General features: G+C 46.9%; 4 non-coding genes across 4 annotated transcripts; all 4 read right to left on the bottom strand.

Moving 5' to 3' along the window:
- Positions 1-1,672: 1,672 nt before the first annotated feature.
- TRNAC-GCA lies at positions 1,673-1,744 on the bottom strand. Its single transcript has one exon. It is a non-coding gene; the product is annotated as a tRNA-Cys (tRNA).
- Positions 1,745-3,117: 1,373 nt separating this feature from the next.
- Positions 3,118-3,189, bottom strand: TRNAC-GCA. Its single transcript has one exon. It is a non-coding gene; the product is annotated as a tRNA-Cys (tRNA).
- A 955-nt stretch (positions 3,190-4,144) lies between these two features.
- On the bottom strand, positions 4,145-4,216 carry TRNAC-GCA. The gene has a single exon. It is a non-coding gene; the product is annotated as a tRNA-Cys (tRNA).
- Positions 4,217-8,397: 4,181 nt separating this feature from the next.
- TRNAC-GCA lies at positions 8,398-8,469 on the bottom strand. Its single transcript has one exon. It is a non-coding gene; the product is annotated as a tRNA-Cys (tRNA).
- Between the last annotated feature and the right edge of the window lie 9,530 nt (positions 8,470-17,999).

The following is a 17,999-nucleotide window of genomic DNA, read 5'->3' as shown; positions in this document are numbered from 1 at the left end:
AGGCAGACGCTTAACCGCTGTGCCACCCAGGCGCCCCAGTATTTTATACATTTATATTTAATGTTAATACTGATGACATTTTGGGTTAAATTGTCTCTTCTTTGTCCTTCAAGTTTTAGGTTCTTTTGCTCTCTTTTACTGTCTTCTTTTGGCAACTATAGGAAGAGACCCTGGGAGTTGAGAGATGAGATCCCTGCACCGTGGAATGTAACTGGTAAAAATCCACAAGAGTCCATGGAGCTAACAGATTTCTCTTGCTGATAGGATCACACAAAAGATGGTGAGTGTGGGGCTAACAGACCCTGGAATCAAAGTGTACGCAAGGGAACCAGCAACCTTGTCTGCTATTGAGAGTGACCTAGACTCCTTGGATTGGCATTTGCCTAGAATAAAATGCAAGGAGCTAGAGAATAAAATCATTAGCACTTCTCCTGTGCTGACCTGGGTAGGGACAAGTGTCTCTAGGGGACAGCAATTTTCTCACTCTTCACCAAAGGTGGACTCACAGAGGTGCAGAACCCGATCACAGCTCCAATAAAGCTACACCCCTTTCCCACAGCAGGCCCTCTGACTCCTTTGTTTCGATTACAGGCTCATCAGGGACCTGTTTGAGAGATACGGAGGAGGGGAGGCTGCAGGGCTGCTGCCAGAGGGCTCCCAGGTGTCCCAGAGGGACCCAGGGGCAGGGGGAGTACGCAGCAGAAAGACAGATGCATTTTCAGTGGGCAGGCTGCCTGCTGCCTACAGGTCAACCCTGCTTATTCGGGAGGACAAAATCATCGGTGTGGCTTCAACGTAGAAAAGGCACTTGCTGGGAAGATACACTCATTCCTCCGTGCGGTGACAGGACACTTAATAGCTTAGATCTAGTACACTAGACAGGGGACTGAGAGGTCTCTTGATCACATCTCCATGCCCACTACTCTCTCGCCATTCTATTCATCGAACTGCTGTTAAATGTCAAGACCCTTCTCCCTCAGTAAGTGGGTGAGCGGTGATCAGGAACCTTATGGACGGAGGCAAGGGTCTAGCTCTGAGTCCTTGCCTGACTCAGGAGCTCACAGCCTTTTCAACACCAGGCAACTTTTCTCCCAATTCCATGGCTCTCCAAGGTAGCCAGGGGATCTGTTTGAGACATCAGACTTTACTCCCACAAGCTAGTAGACTCAGAAGGCCTGCAGAAGATAGCCAAGTACTTGGCCTTGGAAATAGGAGAAAGAGTGGCAAAAAGAGAAAAAGAGGATCATTGGACGTGTGTTATAGGTTGACTGGCTGTGTGTGAGGCTCAGAGGAGGGAGCATGGCCTTGTACTGCAGCTGTGTGAGAAGCCAAACCTCCCTCACCTGGTCTCTCCTCAAACACACCAGGCCCTGAGAGTCCTAAGTGACAAGAACCTAAGCCTCTGCAGGAACCCTGCAGACCGGAATGCAGGATGCCATAGCCCATGGCAATCCTATTGCAATGCAAACCCTTGGCACATAAATANTGGACGTGTGTTATAGGTTGACTGGCTGTGTGTGAGGCTCAGAGGAGGGAGCATGGCCTTGTACTGCAGCTGCGTGAGAAGCCAAACCTCCCTCACCTGGTCTGTCCTCAAACACACCAGGCCCTGAGAGTCCTAAGTGACAGGAACCTAAGCCTCTGCAGGAACCCTGCAGATGGCGCATAAATAAGGGGGCACCTGGATTTGAACCAGGGACCTCTTGATCTGCAGTCAAATGCTCTACCCCTGAGCTATACCCCCAGGCTGCAGATGCTCCATAATTAATACTTCTCATCTGTTTGGTAACACTCAGCACTGCAAAAGGAAATCATGGCCCCCTTCCAGGACTGACTTTCTGGAAGTTGCCAGACCTGATTCATGGTAAGACATCCTCCCTCAGCCCTGTGGCTTCCCAGGCCTCAGTCCCCACTGGGGTCATTAACAAGGAAAAGAGGAGAGAGCTGCCTGAAAAACCCCCAACCCATTGCCTTTTTGATTTAGCCCAAGACCTGGCCAACATGTCACCAAGGACGGGTTCAGATTTTCTTCCTTGGTTTTCACCAGGCACCAAAAGATTACCCTTTCTCCATCAAAACTGCAGACCCAGCCTCCCTGGCCACTTTGATTCAAGGGGAACAGGCAAGGGCAGGTGTAACCACACTGCCATTCAACATGCTTCCGCTCCCTTAATGTTTCCAGGAAGCTGTAGAGGGCGGCCTCTATCTTTCACTGGCCCTGGAGTCCACCGACAGAAATGGGCTGCTGGTTCGAACGCTATGAGCTCAACAGAGATTCAGGGCTTTTATTACATAAATTGGGCCTATGGCAACAAATCTTTAGAGACTGGAAAGAAATTCAAGTAGCATAAGAAGCCCCGTGGACCCCCTCCTAGCCGGGAATCGGCTTGTACCAGTCATAGCATCTCTGCCACAGGGAACAGAGACAAGCACCCCCTCGCCACTGCTGGCCTGGTTCTATGAGCTTCTCCAGAGGATACTGGTTCTAGAGTTTCATATCCACTGGAAAGAGTAACTCAACATCCACTAAGACCAAAATCATTGCCTTTAGCAGACATTTTCCAAAATAATACAATAATGAAAGGACTCACAGCCACCATCTGTTCATTTACCTGAGGGCAGATTTGCAGCTAATAATAAAAACTAACATCTGTGTATTAGGTGTTGTTCTACATGCTTTACATTCTCTCTCTCTCTCTCTCTCTCTCACACACACACACACACACACATGCACACACACACACACTCTATGAGGCGGTACTATTATTATCCCCCATTTTATAGACACAAAATCTGAGGCACAAGGGAGATTGAGCAACTTATCTGAGGTGACACTCCCTACCTCCCCCCAGTGACCCTTAGAATCAAACCAGACTTCCCACCGGAAGTTTTGAGGTCTTCCTATTGCTGCTAGATGTATGCAAGGAAAACTTGTGTTCACAACTCTGAAGTTTGGCAAAGTGCTTGACACCTGCCAATAGTTGGTGTTCAGTGATTCAGTGAGTGTAACTGGACCATCTGTGCACAACCTCCTGGCCCCTTTCTTCTTAACTGGGAGCCTAAAGGAAGAGGAACTGGGAGGCAGGGGGAAGGACTATCCAAACTTGCACATAAATAAGGGGGCACCTGGATTTGAACCAGGGACCTCTTGATCTGCAGTCAAATGCTCTACCCCTGAGCTATACCCCCAGGCTGTAGATGCTGCATAATTAATACTTCTCATCTGTTCGGTAACACTCAGCACTGCAAAAGGAAATCACGGCCCCCTTCCAGGACTGATTTTCTGGAAGTTGCGAGACCTGGTTCATGGTAAGACATCCTCCCTCAGCCCTGTGGCTTCCCAGGCCTCAGTCCCTGGTGGGGTCATTAGCAAGGAAAAGAGGAGAGAAACCACCCGAAGAACCCCCAACCCATCTCCCACTGCCTTTTTGATTTAGCCCAAGACCTAGCCAACTGGCTCCAAAATTACCCACCCCGTCGGGGCTCCCAGCCCTTCACTTTTCTCCTTTCAGTGAAGACAGAAACGGACTCTAATCCAGACAGTGTTGCAGAGCTCCGGTAGTTGGGGAGCAACACTTGTCTGTCTCCCTTGTTAGAGCAGCTAAGCCAGACTTTAGACCCAGAAGGTTGAAGAAAATACGTGAATGAGCTCTAGTGTGGGAAAAAACAGATCCCCAGAGGGAAATGTCTATCCTACATGGAGAGAACCTGGATGCTACGATTTGTCTCTGTAGGTCTCTCCATGACTCCACTGTGCCAAACTGGTTTTGGTGGGAAGGAGGGGTGAGGGTGATGATTTAAGGTTATCATTTACTCTCTGATCCTGGGAAGTCTGTTGTATCTACTCTGGTCTGCCCTGGAAAAGGCCAGCAGAATTCCCAGCATATGTCCCTGTCTTCTCTTTGAAGACCCAATGAGAGTTGAAGAAATTACATATATACAGAAAGGGGGAAAAGCTAGATTCCAAGAGGAAGAGGGGAACCTAGAGCATTGGTCTAGGCAAACATTCAAGGGGCAATCCACCCAGATTGCCATTGTGCAAGGGCTGACCTGTGGCTTCCGATTTTAGGAAGGATCATAATTAGTATGAATGAAAGGAAATTGGAATATGGGCAACAGCTGTGAAGAGGAAAACCAATAGGGAAGGGGGCACCTGGATTTGAACCAGGGACCTCTTGATCTGCAGTCAAATGCTCTACCCCTGAGCTATACCCCCCTGCTTGGCATGGAAGTCTAATAAGTACCTTTCACCTTCATAGTCACACCCAGAACTCCTATAACACACCGGGAGTTTCTACTTGTCTCTAGAGAGCTGATAAAAACCAGCAATTTATTCCTCCATAAACTCACCCCAGAGAGGTCCTCGCCCAGTCCCCAGAGCCCCCAGCCTCACCCCACTGCACGCCTGCATCTTCCGCTGTTCTTCAGTCTGTGGTGACAGCAGCAGCCAGAAGGAGCATTGACTTTAACCACTGGAAGGGCTTTTAAGATTTACTTGTCTGTGTTTCTCTTATTTTACACCACAGAACAGCAGCTTGAAGAGATCCTGCCTGACCTCTTTGGAGACACATGCAGTACTTACATCTGAAGATGTCTCTCCAGTATGTGCGTCTATTCATCAAACCTGCAGGGTGGTGTTGGGGGCAGCTGGGGGGGTTAGTGAGATTTCCAGTCCCTGACCTGGACCAAGGAGTTGTCCTAGAACCACCATGGAGACATGGAGACATGAGGACTACGCAGAGCTTCTGGATTCCAGCCAGGGAACTCCTGAGCTGTAGTGAAAAGCTCTACCCTGAGCTACACCTCTACCCACAGAACATGGATGTTTTAATATTGTATTTTGTGTTTTTACTGAAGGATCTTGCACAGTTATTTTTAAAAGTCAAACATTGTTTTTAAAGCTTATCACAAAAAACTCAATCCTTTGTGTCTCCCTCCTGCCACCCACAGGCAACCACCTTCTACCATTTCGTCTGTTTCTTTTAGTCTATTTGCTGCCACGATTTCAAGTAATATAAATATGTCATAATATACAATATCTAACTTAATCAAGTTTAGACATCAACTGTCTTACTTTTATGATGAAGATTATAACTTATGTGCCTCCTTCCCCTCTCAGTTCCGTATTATAACTACATCTCGGCTTTTGGTTAAGTAATTTTCTATGTTTCTATGTTTAATATTTTCATTATTAGTTAATAGTGTTCACAGTGCTAAGTGGAACTAAGAATTCTAGTAAAACTTTTTGTTTTTCCTGAAGTTAGTATTAACCTCATGTTTCAACTGCTTAGTTTTCTTTGAATATCTAAGATTTCCCACAAACTTTAATCACTCCCTAGCTACCAGAAGAGCCAAAATGAACTCTGAGGAAGCAGTTCTAGCTTCTCCATCCCCAGTCCCTCCTGGCTGATGGGGATGTCAGGGATGAGGAGGGCCTGCTAAAGACCAGGCTGGGGACTGGGGGTGGGAGGGTGGGCGAGGAGGCTGCCTAACAACGGAACAGACCTGCTGGTGAGCGGGGAGGCACACTGAGAACAAAGGAAAACCAACAGAACAAGACCCTGGGGCTCAACTTCCAGAAGAAGAGTGCGGATCAAGAGGTCTGTTTCAATTCCACGTGCCCTTCATGTAGTCTGGCTTAACATCCACACAGATGGTTCTGAACTTCTCATTACTTTGCACCTGCTAGGTCCTGAATCTGTAAAGTCTACAAATAAAAACCACACGGGTTGGAACCTTGACAAAGCCCACTTCAGCCTCAGAAGGATGAGCTCCTCATGGCAAACTCCCCTCCTTTCCCTCCTGGCCCCACTCACAGGCCCTCATCCCAAACCATCTCTCATTGTAAAGTCCTGATGAATGCAACTTCCCAGAGACTCCTGGCTTACCTTGAAAAGACACGTTTATGTCTTGGGTCTTCAGGAAATAATGTTGATTAAATAGTACCACCCGGTGCTCCTCTGGAGGAGAAAGGGCGGAGTGGTCTGGTGTGCAATGCAGTGTCTTTCCCACCAGAGCGGAGTGACCTGACCTCAGTGAGAGACGAAAATTGATGCAGAGAACAGAGGGGTAAAAGAAAAGTCTGGAGGGCTGAGAAAGGATGGAGGGTTTCAGTGACTAAAACCAAATTCCAAGCCCTGAATATAAAGCCCTTCAACCTCTGCCTCCTGCTCCCCTTGGACCTCCAACCCACTCCCTCCGCTCCTTGTCCCCAGGCACTCAGGACACCTCTGGGGGCACTTTATGTCCCACCTTTGCTTCCATTCTTTCTCCTGTCCTGATTGCCCCTGCCTGCATCTCTGCAAGACCCAGGGAGGCTTCCTGGAGGAGGCACCAGCTTCCTTCCACACTCTTCAAAACATGCAAAGAAACTGCCTTATGTCTTACAACATAATGGTATTTGTCCCTTAGGCTAATATTTTATGTGAGTAAGCAGATTGTAGCCACAATGATATTATTATTGACTATTATTATTTCTTTGTTTGGTGGGCGGGGAGGGGGAAACCTGCCAGGGATTATGCATGACTGGCTTTAGATCTTTGCTTTTAGTTGTTGCCTTTGAGTCTATGGAGAGGTCAAATAGGGTGAGAGGTTTCCTGGTGTCCTGAATAAGAATTTCAAGTGGACTAAAACAGAGCAGTAAATTGACACATTGTAGTCTGATACAGCTTGCAGGAATGACTGGGTGAGAAGCACCCCCTGCCATGTGACCATGACGTGGGCATATTGATCTGAAATGTGAACTCCCTTGTGGGACCATCTAGATGCTGACACAGAGTATAACTGAGCACTAATTAGAATAGAACTGAAACCACTGCTTTTCCAGTCTGCCTCTGAGATTCCACCAGCCTGCATTAACGAACTCCCTGGTCACCTTGTTCATCCTTCCTGAGAAAACATGTTGCAGCGTACTCACCCTCGTGGGCCCTACCTGTCTCTGCTTCTCAGATGGAAAGCAGACGTCCCACAGTGCATTCCCGGGGTCCCTGTATGAATGCAGGGGGCAGAGAAGTAGCCCCAGGGTGGCACAGGGCCTCACGAGCAAAGTGGCTCACAGCCCCTTGTACGTAAAAGCCAGCTCCTGGCAGTCAGCATGCTCTCTGAAGGGCCCCCTGGCCGTCCTTCCTTTAGGCCCTCTGCTCTGGGCACTCCCTGCAGAGGCAGCTCAGGGCAGAGCGGCTGGAGCCCCAGGGGTGTGCTGTGGGCACAGCCTGCTGCTCAGTAGGGATCAGTGCCTGCGAGAGGAGTCAAAGTTCCATTCTCGCCGCCACGGAGGTGGCCCTGTGTGGTGGAGATGAGATGACCCACAGGAAAGGTGACGTCTGCAAGGCTCTAAGGGTAAATGTTAACAGGGGGCCTCGGTCAGTCCTGGAGAAGTTCACCTGCAGCCACAGGAAGCTGGAGGAGCTTTCTGGCAAAGATCCACACCGTCTGGGCTCCCTTCTCTCCCTGCAGGGAGACTCAACTCCGTAGGACCCAGCGACGAAAAGGCAGTCCTTCGTAAATAAAAACCTGAACAGGGGTAGGAGACACGTGGTTTGCACGAGAGACCACTTGATCTGCGGGTAGACCCCCTGCCTCCTCTTGTGCCCCCACTTGCTCTAGCTGTCTCCTAAGCACCTGTGTCGCCCCATCAACACCTCTGTTTACTTTCAGTCAGTCCACGAGACCGGCTCTGCCACAGACTGGATCCATTCCTTCTCACCTTCTCCTTCCTCCGCCCCAACCTCCTTCCACCCGGCAGTCCTGCAGCCCCCCAGAGCAGGACCAAGACATCTAAAGCCATTGATGTTACCCTAGAAAGACATTTAGAATGCTCCAGAACAGCAGTTGCTAAATGTAGCAACCCAGGAGAATCATCTAGTGTTTCTGTGATGTGGGTAGATGAAAAGAAAGAGGGTGTTAATGAGAAATAAAGCTCCTTGGGCCCCAGCTCAGACCAGTAAACCAGACTCTCTGGTTTGAGGGCCTGGGAAATACATGTGTTTAACCACATTCCTTGGTAATTCTCTTGCTCAGACACACCTTGGGTCCATATATCACCTTCACAACACAACGTGGTCTTGGCTTGAACCACATTCCTGGTTCTGGGACTTTCCATTGTTCCAGCTCAAGAGATGACTTAGAGAGGTGCGCCTGGGCGGTGTAGTCGTTAAGTGTCTGCCTTCCGCTCATGGTGTGATCCCAGCGTTCTGGGATCGAGCCCCACATCAGGCTCCTCCTCTAGGAGCCTGCTTCTTCCTCTCCCACTCCCCCTGCTTGTGTTCCCTCTCTTGCTGGCTGTCTCTGTCAAATAAATAAATAAAATATTTAAATAAAAAAAAAAGAGAGATGACTTAGAGAGCTTCCCTTCTATCCCCCACCGCTTTCACAAAGGACTAAAACTGAGATTGGGTCAGGGGGCACCCGGATTTGAACCAGGGACCTCTTGATCTGCAGTCAAATGCTCTACCCCTGAGCTATACCCCCTGCTTTGCCAAGTGTCTAATAAATACCTTTTTACCTGCACTGCAACATCCAGCTGCCTTGTGCACTGACATTTCCATTTATTTTTAGAAAGTTCTGGAGATGTGGAAAGTATCACTTCAGGAAATTAGCACCTTTTGGCCCTATTCCTTCACATAGGCCTGCCCATTTAACTCTGGCTCCCAGAAACTTCTTTGCTCACAATCTTGTAGGCTCATTTTTCTTAGCACCACTTTGAAGGCACTGCTTGAAAACTCATTGCGAAGAGCTGGACCCCTTCTGCCTTCCTCACTGTCCTCAGCAAGCCCCACCCCCTTGCGGCCTGCCTTCTGCACCCCCATCCCCCACACTGCTGGATGGGGGGGCGGTGTTTGTTGCTCCTCTCCTTTCTGCTCTGTCTTCTCACCACAGCGACCTCCTGGCTGTTGGCAGGGTCCTGATTAAACCCAGACAAAGTACTGGAATTATTTAGCCAGAGAGGTTGCAACCCGCATCCTGGAAGGGGACGCCCGGGAAGCTGCCCCAGCTGTCCCAAGGAGCCTCCCTCCAGAAGGTCAGCCCAGCTGGAACAGCAGGCACTGTGCCTGAGAACCAAGACTAGAGATGCCTCTGCTGGACGGACCCCCGCCCCGAGGCACAGCGCGGCAGCCCTAGCAAGTGAACCCAGCAGGCCCCCGACCAACACACCACCGAGATCAAAAGGCCATTGATCTCAAAAGCTCGGAGAGAGGACACCGCCCAGAGGGCCACAGAGGCCGTGAGAGTGCCTGGCGTGTGTGTCAGGGAAACCCACACTCACGGAGCCCAGACTTGCAAGGCAAAGCCCGGGGTGGGGAGTATCTCCCCATCATTCCTTCAGTCGAGTTCAGTGCCTTAGGGTTATGCCACAGGTAGTAAGTCCTCCTTGTTGAAAAAGTAAAAAGCAATGTCTCCGCATCTTTCTGCAGTGCCCACCGCGACGTGAAGCATAAAAGTTAGCAGGCGATAAATCTGTTGGACGGAGGGACAGAGAGCAAACTTCACAAAGGTGTCTAAGTATGGAATAAATACAGATTATCTGAGGCGCCCCCAGCCAAGAGAACACGGCTGGTGTTCTGATGTCTGTTCCTTCAAACTTCGGCACCTCCATTCCCCCAAGTTGGGGAGCTCCTCTCTATTGCCAGAGATGAGCCGGTTCACGGCCACAGGATGACCTTACCAGCGGCTCTCCCTTGCTGGTCTTCTGGCTCTCTTAGCAATATTCTCCTCTTACTGAGAAGGGAAAAGGCAGGGAAGGAACCTGAGAAAGCCCCATACTAAAATTCCTCTTGTTGAAAAAAAAAAAAAAAAGACACAAAATCCATTAGGAGGGCGTCAACAACAACAAAAATCCACCCCCATGAATCATGATACTCGGTGGGGCGATGTTGGAAGCCTTCTCTCGAGAGCTGGAAACAAGGCAAGGATTGTACCTAAAACCAGAGACGGTGTGTCGGGGCAAAAAAAGGGGAGGGGAATGGAATGGAAGAAACAAAGCACTCATTATTCATGGATACTATGGTTATCTCGATAGAAAATAACCTACAAATTATTTGAATTATCAAGTTTAACAAACTTCAAGATAAAACATAAAATTATTAAAATCGAATCNGCCAGCGAGAGAGGGAACACAAGCAGAGGGAGTGGGAGAGGAAGAAGCAGGCTCATAGCAGAGGAGCCTGATGTGGGGCTCGATCCCATAACGCCGGGATCACACCCTGAGCCGAAGGCAGACGTTTAACCGCTGTGCCACCCAGGCGCCCCTGAATTATCAAGTTTAACAAACTTCAAGATAAAACATAAAATTATTAAAATCGAATTTACTTCTATACATCAGAAATGAAGAATTAGAAATAAAATATTTGAAAAGATGTCATGTAAAATAGTAACAAAAATACAGGATCCCTAGGAATAAATATAAGCTGTACAAAACCTTTTTTTTTTTAAGATTTTATTAATTCATTTGAGAGAGAGAGAGAGAGTGCGAGCGCACGAGCAGGGGGAAGGGGCAGAAAGAAGCAGACCAGGATCCCGAGACCATGACCTAAACTGACTGAGCCACCCAGGCGCCCCCAAAACCTTTGTATACACTATTTTAAAGTTTCCTTAAAAGGCATTAAAGGAGACCTAAGCAAACGAGGAAATATGCTATGTTTTTGGATAGGACAAAACAATAATTTGATAAAAATGTTAATGCTCCCCAAATTCATCTGTAGACTTAATGCGATTTCAAGCGAAATCCCAATCATGATTTTCATAGTGCTTGACACTCTAGTGCTAAAGGTTAAGCGGGAAGAGAAAGCGCTGGGGACAGCTAGGGTTTTCCTAAAGAAAACGAGCTAGACAAGGAAACCAGACCTATCAGCTATGGAAACTTATTATAAAGCTGTAAGGCAGTGTAGCGTTGGCACAAGGACAAACAGACAAGACCAATAAAGCAGGATGAAGATTCCAGAAATGGAGCCATTGGTAGAGAGAAACGCTATATGGGGGAGGTGGCGTGGGGGGAAGAGCCGTGGGAAGGGATATGCTTTCCAGTACATGGTGCCAGGACCACTGGATATCCATACACAAAATAAACCCCAGGTGGATCAAAGACTTAAATATAAAAGACAAATCTTTTAAACTTTGGAAGAAAACATAAGAGAAAAACCTTTAAGGAACTTGACGTAGGAGAAGGGTGTCTTCCTTAAGACACACACATAAAAACCATGAATAAAGGACCGATGATGCACTCTAGTTCCCTAAAATGAAANCTCTCCTTTCTGCTCTGTCTTCTCACCACAGCGACCTCCTGGCTGTTGGCAGGGTCCTGATTAAACCCAGACAAAGTACTGGAATTATTTAGCCAGAGAGGTTGCAACCCGCATCCTGGAAGGGGACGCCCGGGAAGCTGCCCCAGCTGTCCCAAGGAGCCTCCCTCCAGAAGGTCAGCCCAGCTGGAACAGCAGGCACTGTGCCTGAGAACCAAGACTAGAGATGCCTCTGCTGGACGGACCCCCGCCCCGAGGCACAGCGCGGCAGCCCTAGCAAGTGAACCCAGCAGGCCCCCGACCAACACACCACCGAGATCAAAAGGCCATTGATCTCAAAAGCTCGGAGAGAGGACACCGCCCAGAGGGCCACAGAGGCCGTGAGAGTGCCTGGCGTGTGTGTCAGGGAAACCCACACTCACGGAGCCCAGACTTGCAAGGCAAAGCCCGGGGTGGGGAGTATCTCCCCATCATTCCTTCAGTCGAGTTCAGTGCCTTAGGGTTATGCCACAGGTAGTAAGTCCTCCTTGTTGAAAAAGTAAAAAGCAATGTCTCCGCATCTTTCTGCAGTGCCCACCGCGACGTGAAGCATAAAAGTTAGCAGGCGATAAATCTGTTGGACGGAGGGACAGAGAGCAAACTTCACAAAGGTGTCTAAGTATGGAATAAATACAGATTATCTGAGGCGCCCCCAGCCAAGANAGACCTTCTCTATACTAAAAGCCTCCAGAAAGAAAGTGAAAAGGTGAGTCACATATTAGGAGAGATCTGCTCGGGAAGGTACAGTCAGAAATCAGAAACAACANCGAACACGGCTGGTGTTCTGATGTCTGTTCCTTCAAACTTCGGCACCTCCATTCCCCCAAGTTGGGGAGCTCCTCTCTATTGCCAGAGATGAGCCGGTTCACGGCCACAGGATGACCTTACCAGCGGCTCTCCCTTGCTGGTCTTCTGGCTCTCTTAGCAATATTCTCCTCTTACTGAGAAGGGAAAAGGCAGGGAAGGAACCTGAGAAAGCCCCATACTAAAATTCCTCTTGTTGAAAAAAAAAAAAAAAAGACACAAAATCCATTAGGAGGGCGTCAACAACAACAAAAATCCACCCCCATGAATCATGATACTCGGTGGGGCGATGTTGGAAGCCTTCTCTCGAGAGCTGGAAACAAGGCAAGGATTGTACCTAAAACCAGAGACGGTGTGTCGGGGCAAAAAAAGGGGAGGGGAATGGAATGGAAGAAACAAAGCACTCATTATTCATGGATACTATGGTTATCTCGATAGAAAATAACCTACAAATTATTNATTCATTTGAGAGAGAGAGAGAGAGTGCGAGCGCACGAGCAGGGGGAAGGGGCAGAAAGAAGCAGACCAGGATCCCGAGACCATGACCTAAACTGACTGAGCCACCCAGGCGCCCCCAAAACCTTTGTATACACTATTTTAAAGTTTCCTTAAAAGGCATTAAAGGAGACCTAAGCAAACGAGGAAATATGCTATGTTTTTGGATAGGACAAAACAATAATTTGATAAAAATGTTAATGCTCCCCAAATTCATCTGTAGACTTAATGCGATTTCAAGCGAAATCCCAATCATGATTTTCATAGTGCTTGACACTCTAGTGCTAAAGGTTAAGCGGGAAGAGAAAGCGCTGGGGACAGCTAGGGTTTTCCTAAAGAAAACGAGCTAGACAAGGAAACCAGACCTATCAGCTATGGAAACTTATTATAAAGCTGTAAGGCAGTGTAGCGTTGGCACAAGGACAAACAGACAAGACCAATAAAGCAGGATGAAGATTCCAGAAATGGAGCCATTGGTAGAGAGAAACGCTATATGGGGGAGGTGGCGTGGGGGGAAGAGCCGTGGGAAGGGATATGCTTTCCAGTACATGGTGCCAGGACCACTGGATATCCATACACAAAATAAACCCCAGGTGGATCAAAGACTTAAATATAAAAGACAAATCTTTTAAACTTTGGAAGAAAACATAAGAGAAAAACCTTTAAGGAACTTGACGTAGGAGAAGGGTGTCTTCCTTAAGACACACACATAAAAACCATGAATAAAGGACCGATGATGCACTCTAGTTCCCTAAAATGAAGACCTTCTCTATACTAAAAGCCTCCAGAAAGAAAGTGAAAAGGTGAGTCACATATTAGGAGAGATCTGCTCGGGAAGGTACAGTCAGAAATCAGAAACAACACTGGGCATTTCCACGGAGAGAATGTAAAGTGGGGAATTGGTTCAGTCGTCCTCGTCCTCAGGACGTGCAAGTGAAGAGAAGGAACCGCAGGGCAACGCAGGCTTCTAACCACAGGAGCTGAGAGGAGAAAAGGAAGGAGCTTGCGGTTTTCAGAATGGAGAAGCCTGGAGGCCAGGCTCTGGAGAGTGGGGGCTCACACTGGCCGGGATGGGGTGCTCGTGGCTCAGGAGCTCCGGGCCGGCTCCTGGGGGAGCACTGCCGGTCAGGCTGGTTCAGGAGAGCCCAAAGAAAGCCGGCAAGCGGAACCCACATGGCCCGTGCGCAGAGGATCAGCGGGGACTACCCTGGCGGGAACAAGAGGAACAAAGCACGCTCTGATTGCCTTCTGTTCCGCCAGCTTACTTTGCATTTTCTAGTACGGTATAAAAGTGGAATTACACTTTATGTCCTTTTTTGTCTAGCTTCTTTCACTCAGAAATGTTTTGAGATTTGTCCCTGTTGTCGTTATAGTACCAATAGTTCATTTCTTTCCCTTGCCGGGTACTGTTCTAGCACAGAGCTCTATTAATGCTCACTGCTCACCTGTTCTGGTCTTTTCTGTTATTTCCGGTATTTGGCTATCATCAATACAGCTTCTTACAAACATCACGGGCAAATCTTTGGATATAGACTTTCATTTCTCCTGGCTAAATACATCCTAGTGGAATGACTNGTTTTGAGATTTGTCCCTGTTGTCGTTATAGTACCAATAGTTCATTTCTTTCCCTTGCCGGGTACTGTTCTAGCACAGAGCTCTATTAATGCTCACTGCTCACCTGTTCTGGTCTTTTCTGTTATTTCCGGTATTTGGCTATCATCAATACAGCTTCTTACAAACATTCACAGGCAAATCTTTGGATATAGACTTTCATTTCTCTTGGCTAAATACATCCGAGTGGAATGACTGGATCAAAGCGGTGGTGACATTTTACATTCTGACCAAGAGCATCTGTGTTCCACATCCTTGCCAACACTTGGTAGGCTCAGTCTTTTAGTTTTAGCTATTCTAATGGATATGCCATTATATGAGGTGGCTTTAATCTCATTGTGGTTTCAGTTTGCATTTCTCTAATGACTAGTAATATCGAGCACCTTTGCATGTGTTTGGTATAGCTGGAATTACTTCCCCAGAATCACTCCCTAGTGTAGGTCAAGTGACAGTTGGCCAAAGGAACATGAGGTGGAAGTGAGGCAGTGGCCATGACGCTCGGAAAGACGGGTGGTTAGGTGCTGGGACACACAGACACAGGTGTCGGCAGATCCCGGCTTACCTGTGCTCCCCCCTGCTGTGTCCAGCTTTCCTTCCCAACCACCAGCACCGTCTATCACCAGTAGCCCCAAGGCAGTCGCCAGACACCTGCCCGAGGACAAGAAGTGGTAGCTAAGCAGAAGTGGTAATTTTCCACCAAGCTTTTGCCAGCCCCTTCCAGGTCCCATCCTAGTGGCAGGATGTGGTTGGCTTCCCAGATTCCCCTTCATCTCTGTTCCCACCTTGCTGTGCGTGACCATCTTCGATCCTCCAACTCCCTCTCCTGGACTGTTATGTCTACCAGCTCATCATGTAATTGTGCAAAGTCTTGTTTCTATAATAATTCCCTTATTCAATAGTACTTACAGTGAGGGGCACCTGGGTGGCTGAGTTGGTTAAGCTTCTGACTTTGGCTGAGGTCATGGTCTCGGAGTCCTGGGATCAAGCCCGGCATCAGGCTCTCTGCTCAGCAGAGAGTCTGCTNGGGCACCTGGGTGGCTGAGTTGGTTAAGCTTCTGACTTTGGCTGAGGTCATGGTCTCGGAGTCCTGGGATCAAGCCCGGCATCAGGCTCTCTGCTCAGTAGAGAGTCTGCTTCTCCCACTCTGTCTCCCTCTGTGCACTCTCTCCCTCTCTCTCTCAAATAAATAAATAAAATCTTTTTTTTTTTTNCCCTTATTCAATAGTACTTACAGTGAGGGGCACCTGGGTGGCTGAGTTGGTTAAGCTTCTGACTTTGGCTGAGGTCATGGTCTCGGAGTCCTGGGATCAAGCCCGGCATCAGGCTCTCTGCTCAGTAGAGAGTCTGCTTCTCCCACTCTGTCTCCCTCTGTGCACTCTCTCCCTCTCTCTCTCAAATAAATAAATAAAATCTTTTTTTTAAAAANTTGAGCATCCAAACAAATAAAGATAAGAGCGTGTTATGGCTCATTTAATGAAAGAGCCCATGACTCTGTGTTAATGCTGTTTGTAAAAAACTTTAGGTGGAGAAAGGAAAACTGTTCTTTCCCAAAAAAGCCCACTAATAAATGTAAATGAACGGATAGAAATATCAAATCCCCATTTTATAACCATCAGTGTAATAATTGATCTTGGGAACAATCATTAATGGGTGCTGAATTTGCAAGGGGAGGATTGTTGGGGAAAAGGATATAGAAAAATCTGTCAAACATAATTTTAAGTGAATAANTGGGTGGCTGAGTTGGTTAAGCTTCTGACTTTGGCTGAGGTCATGGTCTCGGAGTCCTGGGATCAAGCCCGGCATCAGGCTCTCTGCTCAGTAGAGAGTCTGCTTCTCCCACTCTGTCTCCCTCTGTGCACTCTCTCCCTCTCTCTCTCAAATAAATAAATAAAATCTTTTTTTTAAAAAAAATATAAGAATACTTACAGTGATTCCACTGCTCTGATTAAATACCAGCTGGCACATTCCAGTGGGTTTATTTTTTAAACTTTTTCATTCATGTAGGAAACATACAAAAATGCACAATTTATAAGTGTTCATCTTTATGAATTACAAAAATAAATAAATCCACCTGTGTAACCCAGGTAATCCAGATCGAGAAATAGAACATTATTCAGAGGGGGATGGAAATGAGATGTGGAGGGCTGGAATAGGGAGTGGCTCTTCCCTGAACATACATTTTCACATTGCCTTGACTTTTGAATCATTTTAATGTTTTACATTTAAAAAAACCAATAAGTATGTGGAGATAAATCTAAAAATAAACATAAACAAAACCCCAAAACCTGATGGTATATCATATTGATACCATGACCACAAAAAGAAAACATTNGAGGGGGATGGAAATGAGATGTGGAGGGCTGGAATAGGGAGTGGCTCTTCCCTGAACATACATTTTCACATTGCCTTGACTTTTGAATCATTTTAATGTTTTACATTTAAAAAAACCAATAAGTATGTGGAGATAAATCTAAAAATAAACATAAACAAAACCCAAAACCTGATGGTATATCATATTGATACCATGACGACAAAAAGAAAACATTNTCTTCCTCTCCCACTCCCCCTGCTTGTGTTCCCTCTCTCGCTGGCTGTCTCTATCTCTGTCAAATAAATAAATAAATAAATAAATAAATAAAAAAGAAAGACAAAAAGAAAACTCGCAGTGCTGTATATTCTAAGGAAAAAAAAAGAGATATTGAACTACAATGAGACATTGAACTTCACTTGGTAAGTTGCTTTGGTATAACGTACAAAATCTATTTTTGAGCAAATAAGTAAATATATTGATATTTGGGGGAACCAGGGCTCTAACTGTGGGGGGCAGGGGATATTAATGTAGAGTGGAGGAGGGCAAGGAACTGGAATTCCCCCTAGAGAGGCACTGGACTTGTCAGCAGCAGTGTGAATGTACCCACGCGCGTGCACACACAGGCACACACACATTTCCTGACCCTGCCTCTGAAAAGGGCTAGAAACAACAACACGATGGCAATGAGCGCTCCTCATGCTTGTATTGTGGTTACTAAATCCCATTAAAAGGAACCAGGAACTCTTGGAGAAATGGATGATTCCAGGGCCAGGCAGGGAACCTAAAAGGTGAATGACACAGCATCTTGTGCCAGAGAAAGAGAGAGAGAGAGAGAGAGAGAGAGCGCGCTCCAACAGTGTGAGTCTGTGTCAGCAGAACACAGGGCTCGCTTGAAAAGGCCTGGCGCTAGCTCAGTTTGGGACGATTTGAGCATCCAAACAAATAAAGATAAGAGCGTGTTATGGCTCATTTAATGAAAGAGCCCATGACTCTGTGTTAATGCTGTTTGTAAAAAACTTTAGGTGGAGAAAGGAAAACTGTTCTTTCCCAAAAAAGCCCACTAATAAATGTAAACGGACGGATAGAAATATCAAATCCCCATTTTATAACCATCAGTGTAATAATTGATCTTGGGAACGATCATTAATGGGTGCTGAATTTGCAAGGGGAGGATTGTTGGGGAAAAGGATAAAGAAAAATCTGTCAAACATCATTTTAAGTGAATACTCAAACTCAGTCTCATCAACAGTGGAGCCAAGTGCCATCGTTGCCTCTTGCTGTCATGCACGGACATAAGATAAACATGTATAACACACCTATATATAAACACATAGACGTAAATATAAATACAATATAACATAAAACCTGAGAAGGACAGAGTATCACCTAGGTAGTCATTTTGCCAAAATACTGAACTTCACATAATGAGGAAACAATCAGACAAATCCTTCTCTCCAAAAGTAAACCACTATCCTATTAACACATTTTTGGGCTCTTTGTGG

This window comes from Ailuropoda melanoleuca, chromosome 1 (genome assembly GCF_002007445.2).
Source record: "Ailuropoda melanoleuca isolate Jingjing chromosome 1, ASM200744v2, whole genome shotgun sequence".
In the NCBI taxonomy this organism is placed as follows: domain Eukaryota; kingdom Metazoa; phylum Chordata; class Mammalia; order Carnivora; family Ursidae; genus Ailuropoda; species Ailuropoda melanoleuca.
This window is presented reverse-complemented; position numbering and strand designations above follow the sequence as displayed.